The sequence below is a fragment of the Diceros bicornis genome, chromosome 4 (assembly GCF_020826845.1).
Source record: "Diceros bicornis minor isolate mBicDic1 chromosome 4, mDicBic1.mat.cur, whole genome shotgun sequence".
Lineage (NCBI taxonomy): Eukaryota > Metazoa > Chordata > Mammalia > Perissodactyla > Rhinocerotidae > Diceros > Diceros bicornis.
The window spans coordinates 340,115-362,977 of NC_080743.1; positions in this window are offsets into that span (position 1 = coordinate 340,115).

Below are 22,863 nucleotides of genomic sequence, written 5' to 3' on the forward strand. Positions count from 1 at the left end.
GAACCAGCAGCTTCTTATTATGGCCCTAATAAGATGACATTTGATGAGGGTTTGAGGATCAAGGACTCTCATGCATTGTAGGTACAAAGTATGTTGCTTTTATGTGTATGAAAGTACTTCTATATACATGGAATGTTCTAGAAGGAGTGTGTGTGAGGGTTTTGGGGAAGAATGGAGTTAAAATTTTTAAATTGTATATCCTTTTGCACACACATTACTTTCTAATGATTGAAATGTCAGTCTTATAGAAAAAGCTGTAATTGAGAAAATGCTTTGAACCTGAGGACAAAATGAGGGTGGAAAGAAGGAAGGCACAAGATTACTTCCCAATATTCATGAGGGAAGGGATTCGTATTCTATGGGCTGAAGCAGGAAAAAAGAGAAAAAAGAATATTGTTTCCTATAACTGCTTAATTTTTGTTTCTTCAACTCCTTGATCTTAACACTCAAGCCCAAGTCAATGCCCAGTGGACTGTCTCCCTTGGAGACAATGACGTTCTTAGATTGGTTCGCCCACCAACAGCCACCTCTGCTCCTGGGATGGTGGTGGGTGACTCAGCCTTTATCCCCAAGGGCAGGGCTGATCATAGCGGTTCTTCTCTAGGTGGCCTCATATACAGGACAGTCCATGTGAACAGTGCTCTCACCCCGACCTGTGCGGCCTACACAGCAGCCTTCCAACCAGAAGGATCATGGATACGGATCAGCATGGACAATAAGTTTTGTTGAATAGAGGCCACGCTGCCCTTCAGGCTGGACGTTCGTCCCCTTCTCTGAGTTCCCTTTCACATTGTACAGAGGCACATCGTGGGTACAGTGCACCAGAGGTTGTGCAAGGAGCCCAGATGAGAGCGTAAAAAAGCACAAATTAACGCAGCACCTGCAATACAGAAAGTCCCCGAATTTGGACACTGTATCAATCATTAAATTCACAAAATGAAAGCGAATTCCAAAAATTAAATCACCATTTTATTTCAAGTTCCACAGAATTCAAGTCCAAACGTTTCCTCTCCTAAGTTTGTTTTTCTGTTTGGGCTCCACCCGCCGGGGTAGAATCGTTGCTGTTTCAGGAGCTGCAGTTTCCAGAGCTTGGGGCTTGAATCATTATAACCCCGAGTGTCTCACGAGCCTCGCCTTTCAGGGTCTAAAGCATTAAAGAGGAGCAAAAGATGATTTAAGCTGCAGAACAGGATCCAAGAATGTAAAAAATACCACATGCAAATCCCCAGTCCCAAGACAGCTATCCCCAGCAAGCTGGTGTGGACAGAGCTGGGTACGGAGTCTCTTTAGAACCGCGGTACTGTTGACTGCGAAGACCGTGGCAGACCGTTGGTTTTATCACCTAGGGGACAGGAAACCACGTGTGCCCGCGAGGAGGAGAGAAGAGGGGACTGAGAGGGAGACAGAGACAGAGAGACAGACAGAGGGACAGAGAGGTGTTTCATTTTTATAATACTAAAACAAAACAGAAATTGGCTTTAAAACGCGGATCTGAACTTACTGAGGTCCTAGCTGATACCAAGAGGTTCATAAGATGTGGGATTGGAAATTTTGGTAGAACTGAATTTCAGACAACTTGGAAGGCTCCGCAGCTGGTTGATTTTCTTGAACTCCATAGTGTCTAGAAAAGTGTTACCAGACATTATTTACCTTGTAATATTCCCTGTAAAAAGCCTTTATAAGAATGTATGTGTACATAAACAGCTTCCTTACACTGTTAGGATTAAGTTCAAAATCCTTAACATGCCTATTAACCAAGCTTAAGGATAGTCAAATCCTTGAATTTGAGAATCCTGAACATGTTCACTAACTTTCCAGGCTCATATGTCCTTTACTGTCTCTGCTCTTCAAACGTCCTGCGCTCACCACCAGGACTTCCAGTCTGTCTCAAAATTACCATTGTGTGCCACTGATTTCATGATTTACCCCACTTAACCTTGCTTGTTATCCTCTGGGATGAGTCTGAATATCCTCTTGTCACCAAGGAGGAAACAAGCTCAGAGAATAAGGTGACAGCCAAGCTCACACAGCTGGTAAGGAAAGGCGTGGGAATTTGAACCCAAAGCTAGAACGAATTGAAAGCCCACTCTCTTAACCATTGTGCTGTCCTGCGGTGGGTTATAATAGCTGAGGTTCGACACCAAAACTTCTGCTCTTTCTGAAATACAACTATACCTTTTAGATCATAAATACACATCTTAGTTATATCTAATTATAGTCGTATGGTGCTTTACGTGTAGAATGGAGAGCAGAGAGAGAGTAGAATTGCATTTCAATTTCTGGCAATATAGTGGAATCGATAACCTGAAAACGCCGTCTCTACGGAATTCCTTGACACTCCCTCGAGGAAGGGCACAGAGGGTGTTTTAAGTTGCTTAGTCTGGCAATAATGTGTGGAAGGAATTGCAGCAGGTCAAAGAGAATAAAAATAGCTTTATTACGAAATATTTGTGTTTGTTTTCCAATAATATAGACACAGAAAGTTTCCCAAACTTCCAGGTGATCCAACAGTTAGAGAAAGGCGTGTGTGAAAGCACATGTGTGAGTGTGTGTACATCTCACCTGCGAGCCGAGCCTCCTTTTCTAGTAAGTAGTGAGGTCTTGTCCTCTCATCCTGTTAACTTCAAAAATGCGCCTTGTGCACCTTTCCTCTTGGCATGCCCTCTCCCAGCTTCTCTCCTGCATTTTCAAATTCTAACACATGTAGGATTTGAGATACAGATCAGTAGATGTTACTATGAAAAACACTTAAAAATGCACTGCCTTTCACTGCTTATCAGCATCATATACACTGTTCCACTTCAGACCCTCAGCGAGGGGATCCTGGGGGTCGGTCTGCACATTGGCTAGTTAGCGCATTATTCCTGCCAAATCATCCAGCTGAGACGGGAACATGAATTTATGTGAGCAGACGTATGTCTGCGTGGCTTTAACAAAACAGCCATGTGCTGCTCCAGTAAGTAACATAACCAAGAAGCACAATTCGTGCCAGAACCCGCCCTAGAACTTCTGAGCAGGAGCGTGGGGGGTGCTCTTCAGCCTCACTTTTCAGTGGCATTTCGTTTGCTCTCATGATCTTTTCACCCTTCTGTTGTCCCAACTGTGTGTGGATTCTGGGACGTTTTAGCCTAGCCCTGGGTTACCTTCCCTCTGTAATGGATTTGACTGGTGCCTTGCCAGAGCCACAGTTCCTTGGACACAGACCCCTTCTTCCACCAAAGACTTTGTGGGGAGGGGTTTCCTATGGCACAGTGCAGGGAGCCGGGTATTATTGAAACCACTGGCCAGATGCCATCTTTAACAGAGCTAATGAGTTCACTATGGTCCCAAGGCTGACCCTCAGCTTTGTCAGTCTGATTTTCCCAGAGTTGGTGACATTATTTTGTAAAATGAAATGTATTCTATGATAAATGTAATATGTACAGAACATTCAGAAATATGTAAAGGTAGGAAGATGGAAAACCCTTAATCAGTCACCCAAAATGATGACTAGCATTTTTTGTGCATTCATTACTGTAATGACTTTATGTGTACTTTTTCAATATAATATGGCTACAAATATATTGTATATGCTAGTTCTCTCTTAATATGATAATATAACCATATTCTCTCACTTATGAGCGCTTTTAAACAAAAAATTTTAATGGCTACAATAATGGAGAATATTATAACCTATGTATTTTCAAAGAGTTGGATTGTTTCCAGCTTCCCTCTGTGATGACAAATGCGAGTGTTAACGACACACCACTTAGAGATACCTGCTGCATTAGTTGCTTAAGCATATTTCCAGAGAAGTCTGTTGACCTGGAAGCATAACGTATGTGTGCATATTTAATACAAATGGGCTCAATCACCATATTCTGCACCTTGTTGTGAAAATGAGCATTATAACTTTCACAGGCAGCATGTTTTGTGGGTAGGAGCATGGATTCCAGAGCCAGGTTGCCTGAACTGGACTCTGGCTGCCACATCGAAGAGCTTCTGCAGCCTCAGCACACTATCGATTTGCCTGAGTTTCCTCATCCACAAAGTGAGGGTGATAATAATACCCACCTCATAAAATTGTTATGAAAGTTAAATGGTTTACAGTAAGCACAATGCAGGTGTCTTAATTTTTCAATCTCATTTTTTAAACAGCAGTATTATACTCCATGTATGGTTGTCATAATTTATTTTATTCATGGACATTTACATTGTTATCAGTCATAGTCTATTTCTTACAAAACTGCAATAAACATCCTTGTAAATACATCTTTAAACATGTGTGAACTTATCTGCTGTATCTGTAATTAAAATTTCTAAAAATGAAATTGCTGCGTCAAAAGATGTGTGTGATTTTAAAATTTAATAGGGATGCCAAGTCGTCCTCCCCTCTGATCACAGCAATTTTACTTCTCGTGCTGAGCGACCATCTCCCTACTCTGCAGCCAGCACCGCTTTCTTGAGCTTTTCATTCTTTGCTGATTCAGTAGTAAAATAAGTTGTCCTGCTCTAATATGCAGCCCCTAATAACATGTGATTCAACATCGACTCAGATTTCAAGGCCATTTAGAATTTTTTTTTAACTCTGGGAACTGCAAGTCATATCCTTTGATCATTCTTAAAAATTGAAGTGTTCTGTTTTTATTTGTCAGAGTATGCTATACATAAGGTAATTAGTGTTTTATCTTAGGTGTTGGAAAAGAATCCTCAGTTGATAGTTGTCTTTTAATTTTCTTATGATACTTATCTCTATGCACAATTTCTTTTTTATCTGTATGGAGTCAGATTCATCTCTCGCTTTTTAATGATTGAAATGTCATAATTAGAATAGCCTTCCCCACTCTAAGTTTACTAAATGTTACTGAGTCACCTAAGTTAACTAAATAAATATGTTACTCATTTTATCTTCTCGTACTTTTATGATTTTGTGTGTATATATTGTATATGTATTTATCTAGAATTCATTTTGGTAAATAATTAATGTAGAAATTTAAATATATATTTTTCTTCAAAACTCTTTTTTGTTACTGTCTTGAATTGCCATCCTTATCAAATTAAAAAAAAATCACATTTGTTTGGGAGCTTCCTGGATTCACTCTTCCTCTTTATTGTGTTCTTGTTCCTGATTAAACTATTTTTAAGCTTAGAAAACCTTCCAGCTCTGACAAGATTTTTAAAAATCACCTCCATTTTCTTTTGGACTTATTATTTTATTTTTTATTACATTTAGCTCTTCAATTCATTGGAAACATTTTGGAAAGATGAGAGATCTCCTAGGCCGCCTTCTTATTAACGTGCTGGTTCCGTTTTTATTCCTCTAGAGACGGAAAGTACCAAGTCCGTCAAATGTTTTTCTTCCTCGGACTTTTCTCAACAGCCTGTTTATCAGGAATTCTTAACAGTTTACTGTGTAAGATCAGTTCTTAGTCTTTATTCTCAAACTTGACTATTTTTTTTCTGCCTGTTATAAGGCATGTCATAGGGGTCATCTAAATGGAAAGGTCTTTGGGTAACCAGGATGGAGGGGGAAGTCTCCAGGGCACCTGTGTTTATAGGGCTATGCTGCTTAGAATTCTGGTTGAGGACATTTTGAGAAAGTTGTTCTTTCTAAATACACCAAAAATTTCAATGTAAAATAATCTATTAAAATATATATTTTGTATATATAAATGTTCATTGAGATATAAAATGTGTTGTTCTATTATTTTATTCTATCAATTTTATTTTATCAAATGTATGAATATAGCATATTTATTTTATTTATATTATTTTATTACATTCATATAAATATTATATTAATATGATATAATATTATTAATCAAGCCTCAGGGTCAGTCATCTACAAAGGACACATTTATTCCATAAAGCATGATTGTTAAGCCTCAGAAATACTGCTCAAGAAACATTGCTTTTCCATCAAAGGAATATTCACATCCCAGGTTCTAGGACTGCAGTCTCCTCTCTGTCTCTTGGAGTAAGAGCCCCCCTCCCGTGAGAGGTGCTGGGGGAGGAGGGACACTCGCTCTTGCTCTTTGTCTCTGCTTTTCCTGGGCTTCGTGCCATCCGATTGTCTTCAGTGATATCATTTCCTTGAGTGAGTCAATTCACAGTGCAAGTAACTGTACTGGAACTCATTTGGTGACAGTCTACTTGGAGGGGCCTTGCAGATGAATGGACACAACAATGCCTGGCATGTAGAAGTCACCCATTCACTCACTGGCAATATCGCTCATTCATTCATTCAAGACATATTTGATAAACATCTGCTATGCCAGAAACAATGCTCAGCATTGGAGATAAGATAGTGAGTTAAACACACCCCCTGCCTTCAAGCAGCTCCCCGTCTGGGGAAGGATGGTGATTACAAGACAAGAAGTTAGAAGACAGAGCAGGAGTGACCACAGAGTGAAGAGGCATCAGGCAAGCATACCTGAGGGAGTCAGATCAGTGCTGAGACTGGAAGGAGGAGAGGGACTCAGGGAGGTGACTGTGGGGGGTGTTGCTATAATAGTCTTCCAAGCACCAATTAAGGCTAAAGAACAATAAATATCTGTGACTTTATTTTCAATCTTAACCATTCAGTTATCAAAGATCCTTAAAACTAGTAATTCCTGCTTCAGACTGTGTCACGTCTAGAAACCATCATTCTTTACTCATTATGTGTTTGTTTTACCAAAATCGCTCTCAGAAGAAGAAAGAGGATCTGAGGGAAGGGCTGGATGCTGAGATGGTGTTCAGTCCTTACCATAGCTCTATTATGAAGACAGTGTTATTATCCTTACTTTGTAGACGACCAAATAAAACCTAGAATGCCAAAGACCAAACGTCTAGTAAATGGCACCTTCAAAATTCGAATACAGGTCTGTCTGGTCAACCTCAAAACCCCATGCTTTTTCTCAGACCACACTAATGTCTTTTGTGATTTTAGATGGTGACCTGGTGTCCTACCCCAGATTCTAGGGACACTCTTACTGAAGTCTTCTTTAGTTCATTTGATAGATAAATGAAGATAAAGAACTAAGTAACAGTGTTCTTTTATATTGCAGCTTAGCGCCTCAATTTTTACAGAATGAAATGTAGAGGAAATGGAAAGAGAAAAGTTTTCCTGCAATACGTGATAATTCTGTAAACAATTTTTAAAGACTCCCTATGATGTGTCTTCTCTGGAATTTATTATTTTTTTCCTGAAAAATTACTCACTAAAAATGATTCAAACATGAGATAGACCTTCTGTAAGTCTGAGCTTTTGTCTTCCTCAGGTAGAGCTGGCTTTCGCTGCTGTGGCAGACGCCTGAGTACAGTGACTTCTTTAAATAGTAGGAGGTTTTATTTTCTCCAGTAATAAGACATGTGGAGGTGTCCACGGTGGTGCACGTGCTCAAACAAGTCGCTGAGAACCTGGGATTTTCTAGCCTTCGTGATTGCAACGTGGCTACTGCACTGTTGGGCATTGAGGTTCACTTCCAGCAGAAGTAGAGGGCCGCTATCCAGACAGGCATTGTGAAATCTATCGGAAGCTGAGAAGAAAAAACATTCACCTGTGAAAGTCTTACATAAGACATCAAATATTAGATATTACTAATAATATTTAATAAGTACTAAATAAGGGTGTAGACCATTATAACACTGTTAGAGTTTGTTTTTAATAAAAGATATTATAATCAAAGGAAAGAGCATGGGTCTCTGTTCCTTCCTAACTGTGAGATCTTAGAACACTCATGTAGTCTCTCCTCTCGGGCAAGTGCAGTTTCATTGCCTATAAAATGATACCAGATCAATTAAAATGGGCACTAGATTAAACAACATTTCACAGAAAAGGAAACATGACAGGCCAATAAACCAATGAAGGGTGCTCATTGTCATTAGCAATCAGAGTAATGCAAATTACCACAGTGAGACATCACTTTGTACGCATAAGATTGGCTAAAATTAAAATTGATAATATCAAGTGTTGACAATAATATAGAGCAAGAGTTGACAAACTCCAGCTCACCACCAAATCTGGCCTCCATCTGCTTCTGCACAGCCGGTGAGCCAAGAATAGTTTTTACATTTTTTAATGAAAAGTATAAAAAAGACTGTCAGCCTTTCGTGGAGAATAGTTGCTCAATTTTACTGTTGGTGCTAAAGCCTGAAATATTTACTCCTGGCACTTTACAGAAAAAGCTTGGTGATCCCTGATATGGAGCATGAGAGTTCTCTTCCACGTCTGGTGGGAGTGAAAACGGCACAACCACTTCAGAAAACAATTTTGTGTATCTCAAGACGAACAGGCGCCAACCCCAAGACCCGGCAGTACCCTAGAAAAACGCTTGCCCACTCTAACGGCACTGTTTCTAACTGGGAAAAAAATGGAGCAAATCTCAATGTCCACCAACACCAGATAGAAGAGCAGAGTGGAAGACAACACACAGCCAATGCTTTCCCAACACCAAAGAGAGTGAATCTCGTAGAGAAGGCAAAGCAAAGATACAGGTTCTGGAGTAGCTCTGTCCAATAGAAATATGGTATGAGACACATTTAATTTTAAAATTTCTAGCAGCCATATTGAAAACAAAAGAAAATGAATGAATTTAATCTTAATAATATATTTCATCCAACCTAATACCTCCAAAGTTATTATTTCAACATGTGCTCAACACAAAAATATTGACATATGATACTATTTTTTATACAAATCCTCAAAATCTGGTGTGCACATGCACAGGGCATCTCAACGTGGACTAGCCACTTTTCAAGTGTCAGTGGCCATTGTGGCTAGAGGCCATCAACATGAAAAGATGCAAAAAGTAGATTCTATTTATAGTCCATCTTTCAAAGTTAACAAAATTAAACGTTATATTATTGGAGGATACATGATATGAAAAAACCACAAAGAAAGTAAGAAGTGTTACACCCTAGACCTAGATGGTTGTGATGTTAGGAGTGGAGGGAAGGGGAACTGAGGTGAGGAGACTGGACAGAAGTGAGGTGGTGGGGGCTTAGGAGAGAGAAGGGGACTGAGGTGATGTGAGGGGACTGAGGTGAAAGAAGGGGATGGAGCTGGGGGGTGACTGAGGTGAAGGAGAAGAGGACGGAGGTGGGGGGGGACTGAGATGAGGGGAGGGGACTGAGGTAAGGGGAGAGGACTGAGGGGAGGGAAGGGGACTGAGGTGAGGGGCGGGGACTGAAGTGAGGGCTCTTCTGCGGGCTCACAGGTGCTGATAATATTGTATTTTGTAAGTTTGCTGGTGGGTGCGCAGAAGCTTTTTTTCAGATTAAATATACATAATAATTATTTTGAAGCTATTCAATCTTTCATAAAAATTTTAAAATAAACCCCTGCAGCATGTGCTTGCTTCGAGAGAAGTTGTAATACAACCACTTGTGCAAAAACTTTTTGAACAGTAGAACAGAATGTAAACAGAGAAGTTAGTATCTATTATTGTTCCTTACAATTTTATAATTGGAAGGTCCATATGTGCAGAAGTGCCGCAAGGTAGGGACTTTAAATAGAGAGAACTGAGCAATACAAGAGAATGTAAGCTGTTGTTGATACCCTCAAAACAGAAGAGGAGAAACGGAAAAAATTATGAGGCAGAAAGAAATCTGCATAAGTGGCAAGAGAGACATGTGGAAGTCTTGAAGGGTGACCAGCTGTTGCATCTCTGAGATTTGTCGAAAAAGACTTGTGGGGGAGAGTCAATTGACAGGAAGCTGTCAGGGGGCTGGGAGGGAGTCGGGTGCTATCCTCAGGGCTGGGATGGAGAGTGGTGAACTACAGTGGGAAGGAGCCTCGGGCTGTTGCCATGCTGGATGTGGGTCCTGGTCTGCTGCACAGACTGTCTACACACAAAGTTGCAATTGGCAGCAGGAGCACGCTTCCAGAGTCGAGGCGGCTTCTTTTTCTGGCTCTGCCACTCTCCCATCTTACCATCTTCGGTAACTGGCTTGAGGCAGAAGAGATGAGCCTTCTGCAGTGTGTTTCTTTCTTGTCTAAGGTGAGGTGACGAGAGAACCAGAGTGTGGGTGGCCCCGCGTCAGGAACAGAGCGCTGCATGGATACCAGGCGGGCCCCATCCATGACCTGCCTCTTGCTGTCCGCGAGTGCGAGGGTGCAGGAGCCATCGTCAGGGACTAGGACTAGCCCAGGTCTTCCCAAATAGGCTGTCATAGAAGCATTTAAAAGGAGGTAGAGAACGGCGTCCCTGTGGAAGTTTACATGTTCACGCCGCTACTAACCCTGCAGAGACTGGGTTAAATTTCAGTCAGGCTGGGATTTAAAAGAACTCTGGCAGCCATGCTAAAAGAGAAGAAATAAAAATACTTCTTTGATATTCACTGTTAAACTCAAATGATAAAGAGTTTTTAAAATTTGAGCAAAGGTGCCTGCAGATAGGGGTTGGGGTTCCTCAGGGATATCCAGTCAGAGCATCTCCAAAGCAACTGACAGCAGCTCAGCACCCAGCCCTCCCTCTGTGACATCATCCCTGCCATGTCTTCTGCTTCTTGGTATCCCTACAGGGTCTGGGAAAGCGACTGAATCAGGGCAGGCACTCAGCAAAAGAGAGCTGATAAAACTCCACGTGAGTGTGAGCAGACGTGCACTGTCATCTTTCGTAGGTGACAAGCCCCACTGTGTGCCCGGTAAGTCGCTTTAGATGCGTGATTTTACCCCACCTTCAGAACACGCTTGAATGAGAGAAACCATTTTCTCCATTTCATAGGTGAGGAGACCGAGGCTCAGAGAGGATGGCCTTGCACCCAGGAAGATGCTGAGCTGTGTCTTGAACGCTTTTTAATCTGTCAGATTTCACAGTTCATGTTTGTCCTCCTGCATCATGCGATCTACCAAATTTACTGAACTTGAACTTAGTGGAGGTGTTTTACATCCTTACAACCACTCTGAAGGAAATGTGCTTGCAATATTATCCTTATTTCATTAGAAAGATAATGAGAATGAGAGCTTATTTTAAAAAGCCAGTTCCCCATAGAGGCAAAGACAACTACTTAATAATAATGCACTTAGTGAAGCTTTACAACATGAAGCTTTACAAGGCAATGTTCTGGGCACTTTAGCAGGCATTTACACATTCATCCTTAGAACCCTTTTTTGAAATAAGTAGGATTATTATTCCCACTTCTCAAATGAGAAAAGAGAAGCACTGAGAGTTTAAGTAACTTATCCAACCACACCCAGCTAGTGAAGATAGAACTGGAAATCAAACTCAGATATTCGGGCTCCATTAGCCAAATTTCAAACCACGACGCCATCCCTAATATGTGCCAAATACTTCCAAGTGAAGGAGTGACCCTTGCTGCTTGAATCGAAGAAAGACATCCCAATTAATTACTCTTCCCTTTACCTTCTTCTGTATATACTCTCCTTCCTAAACCCATCCACGTGCTGTGAAAGGACATGGGAGAACTGGGAGAGGAGAAAGGTAGACGGGACCCATGAGGCTGATCTCTCTGTGCCCCTTTTTCCCAAGATGGTGGGTCTAAGACACTCATGGCAATTCCAGTTCTGACGAATGAAATGTAAGAGGAAGGCTGTTGGGATTGCTTCTAGGTAAGGATTCTGCACTTTCCACAAAACGTCACTCTTTTCCCCTTATGTGGTTACGTCTGGATGGGATGTGGGGGACTGTGGTGGACATCTCATTACTAGCCTGAGAATGAAACAGCCCTGAGGACGGTGGATCCAAGAGATGGAAAGAATCTAGATCCTGATGACATTGTTGAACCACTGAAATAACCAACAGGAGGGCCTGCTCTACCTCAGGACTTCTCTTATGGGCAATAATAATTGTCCTTATTGTCTAAGCTACGTTGAGAAGTCCTACCTGTTTATGCAGCCTAAAACATCCTGACAGAAACAAGGCCACATTCACGTAGATAGTGCAGTCTGGAATGATAAATTAGGCCAGAAGGGAGACTATCCTTAGCGTTGAGTCCAGCAATCTGCCTCAGGTAGCAGTGCTCTCCCTATCAAGTAATCACGCGAGCAGGGGCGAAGCTGCCACCTGCAGAGGGAATAATCAGACAGGAGGTTGGACTAAATATCCTCACGGCTTCTTCCAGCTCTAGGTTATCATTCTTCCACAAGCAACATGAATAAAATTCTCAAGTTTTTGTAATTTAGAGTTTCAGAAACAAGAATACATTTTTAAGAATTAATAAAAGCCCTATGTTCTTAGTCAGCCAGTTTTTATATTCATTCATTGACAATAATTGTCAATATTGATCTGAGGATCCTGTGGATCTGAGAACAGTAGGGTTTCCCAGGTCAATTAAACTTCCTTCCTCTTCTTACCTCTGCTCTACCCCCAGCAAAATCCTTCTTTACATCCATGCTGTTCGAATCCTTCCCTGTTTCTTCTTGGCAAAGCAAAGCTAAACTGTAGACATCCTTCCTTCCCAAACCCAATCGCCCTCTGGCTTCTGCGCACATACACACACGCCTGACACTTACTATCTGCGCGAGAATAACACTAGACTGGATTCCATACCAGAATAACAGCCTCAGGCCTGAGGGGTCACAGGAGTCTGGTCTGCTCCCATCACATACTTCACATTGGATCATCCTGGTAACCTCCCAAGCCTATGTGCGTACCTTTAGGCACGCGACACCTACTTCTTCATCTGGAGGCCTGATCCATTTTAAGATTTCTATTACTATGAGAAAGTGCTTCCCAAGACTGAGCAGAAATCTGTAGTTCTTTTTTTCTCATCACTGGTCCTAGCTCTTTTACCCACGAGGCCACGCAGAACAAGACCACCCCCTTTCACACGACAGCCTTGAGGGCAGTGTCGAAAAGAAAGCTCTTGTCTGTCCGCTTAGATATTCACTTTTTCCAGATAAATATCACTGGTTCCTTCACCTCCCAGGACATTGGTTAAAAATCATCTTTTTTGCTGTGATCACAGCCTAATTTGTATCAGCACCTCTCTGAAAGTGTGGTGTCCAAGGCTGGACACAAATTCTGTCCCCAGCTCAATTTCTAGATATTGGGATGAATATTGTGTCTGAATTTGTGTGACTGGGAGGCCAATCCGGCTGGGCTCAGCCGATGACAGGCACTAGAGGGAAATCAGAATGCGGAAGGACACTGTGGTTGCCCCGACCAGATCCCATCCTGGGCAGAGCTCCAGGTGGCTCTGTGAGGGCCGACGACTCACTGCTGCTCCTTTCTCCAGAGCATCATCCTTGGCTGAATGGGGAGTCAACTAGTGACGGGGTCACATCCCACCCAGGGGTTACCCCACATCAAAACTTTCAATAGCTGACTGACATGACAGCCCCGTGTCTCAAGGTGGGATCAACTCGCGTGTCCCAGAGCTCTCTGTGGGATCAGAGCAAAGCTAGACTTAGGCATGTTTCCTCAGCTCTTCCCTAGCCTCACCCTACTTCCCACACTCTCTTTCTCCTGAGAGCATGTCCTCAATAAATCAGGAGTATTCAGGTCACTGTGTTGATCTCTGCTTCTAAGAAAACCAACTTAAGACAGAGTGTGTCTTCTCTGCTTCCGCCATCCTCAGCGCCACCTCTCAGACAGAAGTGCTGTCTCTCCAGGGCCCCAGCTCTCACCTGCAGTGTTTCCTTGTCTCCCCTTGTCCCTTTAGCCCTCGATGTGATGATTTCTTCTTGCTGTTGCTATTCTCTGGGTCCCTCACTTCTCCTTGTTTGTTTCTTCAACCCTGCCCACATCTCTGCAAGAAGTCTTTGTATTAGATTCTCTTCACTGGAACCATCTGTGGTGAACTGTCTTCCAGCTTGGACGCTGGCTAACACAGCTGGCCTGTGTACATTCACTTTAAGGTGTCCTTCTGTGAGGTATTGCAAAGTACAGTTCTCCTCTAATTATGAGGTAAGTCTGTTTCTCCATTCCATGGATCTAGGTTGGCCTTGTGACTTGCTTTGGCCAATGGGAGATCAGCAAACACAATGCGGGCTGGGACTTGAAAAGTGCGTCACCGTGGCTGAACCCACACCGCTCTTGGGAACTCTGTGACCACCGCCATGTGAAGAGTCCGGGATAGCCTGCTGGATGACAAAAGACATGGAGCCTAACCACACCCATCACTCGCTCCATCCTTTAGCCTGCCGACCGCTAGACATGTGAATAAGGCTGTTCTAGACCATCGGGCTGCTGCCAACCCGGCTGGTGCCAAAGGCACAGGCAAGCCCAGGAGAAATCGCCAAGCGTGGCCCAAACTGGAAGAACCAACCAGCTGAGCCATGGACTCAGGACCCAAATAAATGGTTGTTGATGTTTTAAATCACTTATTTTAGGGGGTGTGTGTAAGGTCCCAAAAGCTAACGGATACTTCTTTGCTAAACCAAATAAAGCTTAAAGCTAAGTACACTATGCATGTCTGTATTACTATTTTATTTATTTGGCTAATTTTTGTCTAAAGTTTTAGTGTTACACACCTTCTTATATATATTATGTCTCATGTGAATCTCTTAACTACACTTAAGTATAATCAACAGACAGCATCCAGGGTCTTCTTCAGCTGCAAGATCACCTCATCCAAGGTCACATTCTTCCCAGCGTTTTCCACATCCAGTGACCAAGCAAATCAGGAGGAGGGCAGACCATTTTGGACTCACAAAGGACAACTCCAACAGGCAATACTTTCTCTAGAGCTCCCACTGGGAGCTAAGGTCTTTGGTCATTTTGGGAAAAAAATTATTATGAGAAAATGATCAACATAATGTTATGTTGCACAGAAAAAAAGACTAGAAGGATACACACCAAAAGATTCGTTTCCCACATCATAACTTTATCTTATATCGTATGCCCTCTAACGCACAACATTCCAGTCACTCTGGCCCCCTTTCTTTCTCACCAAGCTTCTTTCTGCACCCTAACCTGTGCTCCACCAGGAAGGCTCCACCCACAACTCTCATGGGTGTCTCATTCTCCTCTTCCGATGTCACTCAGAAGTCACTTTAGAAACCCATCCTGTCCATCTTGTCTAAAGTGCTGTTACTTTCTACAACACCACCTTACTTATTCTCCTCGCATCTTTTATCACAACTTACAATTTACTTGTTTCTTATTTACACATTTCCTTTCTCTCCCACTACAACATAAACTCCACAGAGGCAACAGCCTCATCTGTCTAGTTTACTGCTGATGCCCAGTGCCCAGCAAAGTGCGGGTATGTAGTAGGCACTCAACGAGTACTTTTGCAGGAAAAACTTTTTTGTATGGTAGGATTTTAGTCAATTATATTCTTTGAGGGGATAATCTATGTTCTCCAAATTTTCTAAAATGAGTAAATGTTATTTTTATAATCTAAAACAATAACATTTTAAAATATATGGAATGAGCAAAACTTCATGAGGTCCTGGTCTCCAAAAAAGAAAAAATGTTTCCTGAAAGATGCTGAAGGAGAAGTTTGTACACTTGGAAGGAAAAGAAGCCAGGATGCCCCAGGGCTCGTGCTGTGCAGAACTGGAATGACGTGGCCTCCGCAACCCCTCTTCCAAGTTCGGGACTGCACTTCAGCTCCTGTAGCCTTGATTTGAATGGGAGGGCGTGGGGGGACAGGGAGGCAAACAGTTTGGAGAAGTAAAGATTCCATTGCGTAGCGTATCTCTTTTTATATATATTTTGGCAACAAGAGTTTCCTAGAACTGGGAAAGCCACTGGCAACCGAAGGGGTTTGAATCCTTTTATTGAACTGATCAGGCAAAGTCATGGTTACCCATTCCCAAAGGACAGCTTCAAGAATCAATTTAAACTTTAAATACGATGATGTGGGTTTTTAGTTGTGGCCCACATGAAGGAGATAGGGCTAATATTATTGAGCGCCTACTCTATGCATTTTTACTATGCATTGAGGATATACTTCCACACTTTACATGTATGTTTCCTTACTTGGAGTGATTAATTTACCTGTAATAACACAGTTAGCAACTGGGACTAGAAAACCAAACTCTCTTAGACTTCGAAGTTGGTTTGTTTCCACGCACTGTCCTCCTCTGGAGGAAGCTGAAGCCATAGTCTACAAGTCACGAAGGTTTTATAAGTTACTTCAGTTTTCATCTCACTTTGAAAACTTCATCTGAGTTTTCCACTGAAGATCTCAACATACGGACATAATTGAGGTGCTACATATTTGGTCATTATTCTATCCCCAGTTTCATCTCCCTTAAAAAAAAAAAAAAGCTTCTGTAATTAATTGTATTCATGCATCATGGCACAGCCTGCAAGCATTTTGACCATCACTGAGTATTTATAAATGCTTGTCAATTAAATTTGTCCTCGAATGAGATTCAATGTACGCGTGATCCACATTTCCCAATGAGCTCTGTTTTCAGCCTTTCTGATCCAAAAATAGAAGATAGAAGGACTCTTTGCAAAGGCATCATCAATGACTTGAAGTTCCAAATTAGCAGAAAAAGCCAAAGGAACACAATATAGATGTCATCATGGAGAATCTTGGTGGGGTAACCTCATGTGATACTGAAAGTATTTATTAGTGGTGATGGAAAGCTTCTGATTTGACAGAAAATGCCCTTCACCTTATAGGTCTATCTCTCCACCTGAAATCTGTGGAGTGAAGTTTCATCTAAACACAGCAGGACTTGGTGGGAGCACAGGTTAATGTGGGAATGTGGGTTTGGGAAACAGGTTTTGTCTGAGATCTCAGAAGCAACACTGGAGCAGACAGTCAAATCAGCACTAGGAGTTCATTTGAGAAGGTACTGGAAAGTCAGAAATCTGCTGAGCTACAGAAGTAGGGCAGTCAGCAAACAGGAGTAAGCGAGAACCGAAGGCAAAAATCTGAGGATCTGGCACAAGAAATACTGCTGAGTTTTCCTTAAGAGGTCGATTTAGCCAGATTTCATTGGCCTAGTAACCTGGAAGAACAGGGTAAAACCTCATTGTTAGAGACACCCCATTGCTTTTAAAAGATGACTGGTTAGAAATCTTCAAAACGTCAGGTCTGGGCTCCCTTTGCTTTTAGGTTAAAGACAAAGTTTCTGTAGAGCTGGTCCCTTCCCGCCTCTCCAGCTCATCCTGAGCCATATGTTCCCCTCAACCATAGTGCTCCCGACTTCCTCTACTCCCTTCTGCTCTCAGATGTGCCGGAAACAGTTTTTCCTCTCCACTTCATCTACTTCTCACCCATTCTTTTGATTTCAGCTCAAGTGTCATTATATTCAATCCAGCAGACCACATTGATCCAGGAAGCCTTTGTTCCTGTTCAAAACACATAAAAATGCTGGATAAACTATAACAGTTATTTTGAAAATGCATGCTTCAGTTTGTACTCCTGTTTCCAGCTCTAAGGAACAAGGAGGAGACTCAGAGCCACGGCAAACAGTGGGAGATAAAAGTCAGCAGCTCACAGGCGGACCCAGCCTCCATATTCGTCTAGAGGGCTGGAATCGTTTCTACTTCCTTCTCTTTTCCTCTTTCCCTTTCCTTCCCTTTTTGAACAGTTCACTCCTGTAACTATTAGATGGGACCAGTAGGTAAGGAGAACATGCTTGGTGAGGAAGGGAGAGCCACGGTGACCCAGAGAGGGGAAATTGAGCCCAAGCAGAGAGAGGGTTATGTCTGATCACAGCTGTCGAAACCTGAGAGGGTAAAGAGGGTATTATGTAGGGGCTTGCCCCTCATGGGAATTCAGAGCATGAGCCACGTGGGGATGGCATCTACATTTTGGAATGGCCCGTGTAGGGGGTCCGAAGCTGAGCAGAGTAAGGAAGGCATCTCTGTAGGAGGTGGGCGGGCATGGGATGTTCAAGCCCAAGCAGGCTGGGAACACATATGTGTGAGAGGAAACCCAGCATAGGGAGCTGGAAACCAAGTGTTGTGAAGAGGGTGTCCATGCATGCAGGGGAATGGTCTGGTGTGTGATGTCAGAACCCAAGCAGAATAAGGAAGATGTTTCCTTAGACAGCCAGCCTTGCATGGAGTATCAGAGCCTGAGGGGGGTGAGCCCCTACACAGAGGGATGGTGTAGAGCAGAGTATCAGACCCTGAATGCATCTATGTTGGAAGGATGCCTGGTGTGGGGTATCAGAGACCACGCATAGTAAGAAGAATGGGGAGGGGACAGCAAATGAAAGTGCTGGAATCTGTGCATAATGAGGAGGGGTTCCACACTTTGGGGAGTCTGACACAGGTGTCAGAACAAGGTGAGGGTAAGGAGAGGATTCAAGTGAATGGGAAGTGGCAGAGACCCAGAACAGGGTGTTGAAGCCCACGCAGGGTAAGGTGGACCTCTACACGGAGGAGGTGGTGGAACGGCAGTGGGAGACTGATAGAGTACAAGTGAACTGATTAAATAAGGAACTATGTTAAGGATAATGGAAGCCAGATAACTCACTGTTGGAGAAGAGAGTTCCAAATACAGACAGGACTGAAATAGAAACGGCCATTTGTTGTTGGATTGGAATTGAATTTATCGATGTGAATTCATAGCTTTTAATATATACAAACAGATAATAATAGATATATAAAATGCATTCAAATTATCATTTTAAGACATGTAGGCCAATAAAAGCAATTAAGAAGACAAAAACAAATCAATAAAGAAAGGATTAGGGTATTAGTGTCCTAGATGGGTCAGATCTAGTCCTGAGCTCACTGCCAAATTGCAGGGGGCCAATAAGGTCTGTCAAGTCCATTAAATTGGAAGTAGAAACATCTCAACAAGTATCCCAGGGTTGTGGCTCCAAATGAGGCACACCACCCTAAGCCATGGGAAGAAAGAGAATTACCTGTGAGAGAACTGATTGAGATTCTGCACAGTGTCTTGCCCTGTGCTCTAAATTCAGGCAACATATGCACTAGGGGAACCTCTGATAGAGAAATGCTCATAAAAGACTAGTCATTTGAACCCCTTACAACACAATTGCCACTATCTCTCCATCCACATTCCATGTGGTTTTCAGAGCCTTCCTATTTGACGAGTCTGCACTCCCTCACTTCCTGTCCGTAGCCCTATTTATTCAGATACTATTAGAACCAAGTTCTCAATTATTGCTAGGTTCTAGTCATCATGAGCCTAAACATCTGGGAATTTAGATCCAATTAGAATTTCTGAGGGAAGAATGAGTTTGGAATTAGGTATGTGGATTTGAAGATGTCAGTGGAAATGTCAGTGGATGGAAATGCCATACAGATGGAAAAGTGGGAGGACAGTGGCCAAGGCTAGAGCTATAGGTTGTGGCAACATTCCAGAGAAGAAAATGATGATGACGATGATGTTGTTGATGACGTTGGTGATGATGATGTTGTTGATGATGTGATGATGATGATGGTGTTGATGATGGTGATGTGATGATGATGATGGTATTGATGTTGATGATGTTGGTGATGATGATGATGTTGATGATGTGATGATGATGATGATGGTGTTGATGATGTTGATGATGATGATGATGATGTTGGTGATGATGGTGATGTTGGTAATGTGATGATGATGGTGTTGATGATGTTGATGATGATGATGATGTGATGGTGATGATGGTATTGATGATGTTGATGATGATGATGATGATGATGTTGGTGATGATGGTGATGTTGGTGATGATGATGATGTTGATGATAATATGTTGATGATGATGATGTTGATGCTGATGGTGTTGATGAAGTTGATGGCAATGATGATGATGATGTGATGGTGATGATGATGATAATATGTTGATGATGATGATGATGATAATTATTATGTTAATGGTGATGATGATGATGATGACGTTGATGAGAATGATGATGTTAATGATGATGATGATGATGATGATGATGATGCTGGTGATGTTGATGGTGATGATGTTGATAATGATGACGTTGATGATGATATGTTGTTGGTGATCTTGATAATGATGGTGATGATCGTGTTGATGATGTTGATGTTGATGACAATGATGATGATAAATCTTTATTTTGTTCTTTCCATGTGTGGTCACTGTGCTAAGTGATTCGTGTGTACTATCTCATTTAATTGTCACATTAAAGCTATAAGGGACTCATGCCCCATTTTACACATGGGGAAATGGAAGGACTGAGAAGTTAGTAACTTCATCAACTGTTCACAGTAGAACCAGTATTTGAACAGTGTAACTCCAGATTCTTATCTATACTTTAAAACCATTCTGTGTGTAATATTTTTAAGGAATAAGCAGAAAATAAATTACCTAAGGGCCAAAGACTAGATTTGAGGAGGGAGGACAGAAAGAGGAACTAGCAAGAGAGACAAAGAAGGAGCAAACAGGTGAAGGGAGGGAAGCTAGGGAGAAAATGCTGAAGAAGGAAAGGGTTGGTCAAAAGTGAAAATCAATGCGCTGAGTAGGTCTTAGAGAAAGCCAATAGGTTGGATAATTGGAATATCAGACACGATCATTTCAGCATACAATCTCAGGTATTTCAAATCATCTGTCTACCATCTATTCTATCTTTCCTTCTCATCCCCTAAAAATATTCTTCAAGTCAATATTTCAAATAGACTTTGACCTAGAACTAAAATCTGCACTTTTTGCTCCTCAGCCTCTTTGGAATGGAAGCATCATTAATATGAGGGTGGGGAGGTGAGAATGAGTTGTTGATATCCAAGTCCCAATTCCAGAAAAACCTTCAGAATGAAGCTCCTGAAAAAGCATTTTCTCTAGCCCAGCATGGCAAAGCATGCCACTGGAACAAGGCATGTTTTCCACTGAAGGAAATTGATTGATATTCTCTCTTTTTCTCTTATGCACACACACACACATGCTGACAAGAGAATGAAATATTCTTCCAGGTTCTAAAAAGTACTCAAGAAACACTGTGATTCTTTCCCTATCGTTTGCTTCTAATTCCAATTGAAATAATAATAATTCTGGCCCAAACTTTATGGAATTAATTCTCTTATCTGTTTGAACAGTATGATTTCACAAAAAGCAGTGATTCATCAGGATAGAAACTAGATTTTTTTTAGTCTTGTGCCTTCCCTTCACCTCTACCAGGAAAGAATTTGAGCTTACCTGACTTGGTTATTTCAAGAAGTTCAAGTTGCACGGAATTCACTAATACCAGGGATCTCTGAATATCTTCAGGATGTTTAACTCTAGTAGGATTCTTTGGAGTGATTTTTGAATTTTGGCAGAATTAGACTTGGCCATGCCTGCCTCTACCATTAATTTAGCTTTCATCACACATACTACCAGGAAGAAGGGGAAACAGGCAAATGAGGTTCACAGATAGGTCAGCCCTGGATAATTTGGTGACTTAATTACCATCTGGAAGAGGCCACGTATAGTAAGAAACATAACCTGGTCTTGGAGTGAAAATCACAGGAGTCAAGTCTTCTCTGACCTGCTCTTGCACCTGTCTCGTCCGTTCACCTGCAATTACCACATGGCCTCGTGTTTGCTGAGTGTCTGTCATCTCCACTGGACTGTGAGCTCACGCTGACAAAGACTGTGCCTGTTTTGCTCAGCAGCGATTCCCCAGCTCCAAGTGCAGTACTCAGTTCTTAGCACCCCAGGTTTCCATTAAACACAGTTTGACCAGGCCTCAAAAAGATTTACCCAGAAATGGCCTGAAATGATTTGATCCAATTGTGTAACTTTTGGCAAGGGGTTTTCTCTTCTCTGCATGTACATCTTCTTAAAAAAGAGGTTGTTGACATGGACGAATCTATTTCAAAGGATTGTGGTGGGGTTCAAACAGTCCAGTGTGAGCAAAGGAAAGCAGATCTTCAGATCTGCTGTGTAAGTGAGAGGCTTGTTTCCCCGTAAATCTTTTATCTGGAATGCCTAACAGAAGATGTAGGCGTTGGCCAAATATTGGGTCCAGCATTCTTTAAAGTTCATTCCAACTGTGAGGTCCCATGATTCTATAATTCTTTTTTTTTATTTTTTTTGTTTATTGCAGTTTATAACATTGGTTTATAACATTGTATAAATTTCAGGTGTATATCATTATACTTCTCTTTCTGCATAGATTACATCATGTTCACCACCCAAATACTAATTACAACCCATCACCACACACATGTGCCGAATTATCCCTTTCGCCCTCCTCCCTCCCCGCTTCCCCTCTGGTAACCACCAATCCAATCTCTGTCTCTATGCACCCCTGTGTTCATTGCAGCATTATTCACAATAGCCAAGACTTGGAAGCAACCTAAGTGCCCATCAAGGGACGAATGGATAAAGAAGATGTGGTATATATACACGATGGAATACTACTCAGCCATAAGAAACGATGAAATCCAGCCATTTGTGACAACATGGATGGACATTGAGGGTATTAATGCGAAGTGAAATAAGTCAGAGGAAGAAGATCAAATACCGTATGATTTCCTTCATTAAGTAGTAGATGATAACAACAATAAACAAACACATAGAGACAGTGATTCTATAATTCTAATAATCACTGCAGTGTATTTGGAGTTACACATGCCCAAGTACCCCCATTGAAGCATAAAGAAGAAATATCTTAAAACATTTATTCAGGGTGACTAAAATCTCTCTGAGAATCTTTAGAGTGTCTACTTACCCCCAGCTAAACTAGGTGGACTGTTAATATTGAACACTTCACTAACTCTAAACTTAGCATATGTAAAATGACAGACTTTAATATAGTATACCATAATCCACAAAATATTTTAACTTATGTATTTCATTTAGTTCTCAAACACCCATTACAACTGTTTCCATTTTATAGTTGAGGGAAATGAGAGTCTTATATGCAATGCTATTTTCCTGGAATTGTGTTAGAAAGTGGCAGGAAGAGGCAGTGCCAGCCATTTACTGTTGAAACATTATCACTGCTAATTTATGCGCAGATTAGGCTCAGAAATTCCACTTCTCCCCACCACTCCCCAGGTTAAAACTTTCCATCATGTTCTGTATTACCTTCCTGTTGCTGCTGTAACAGGTTACCACAA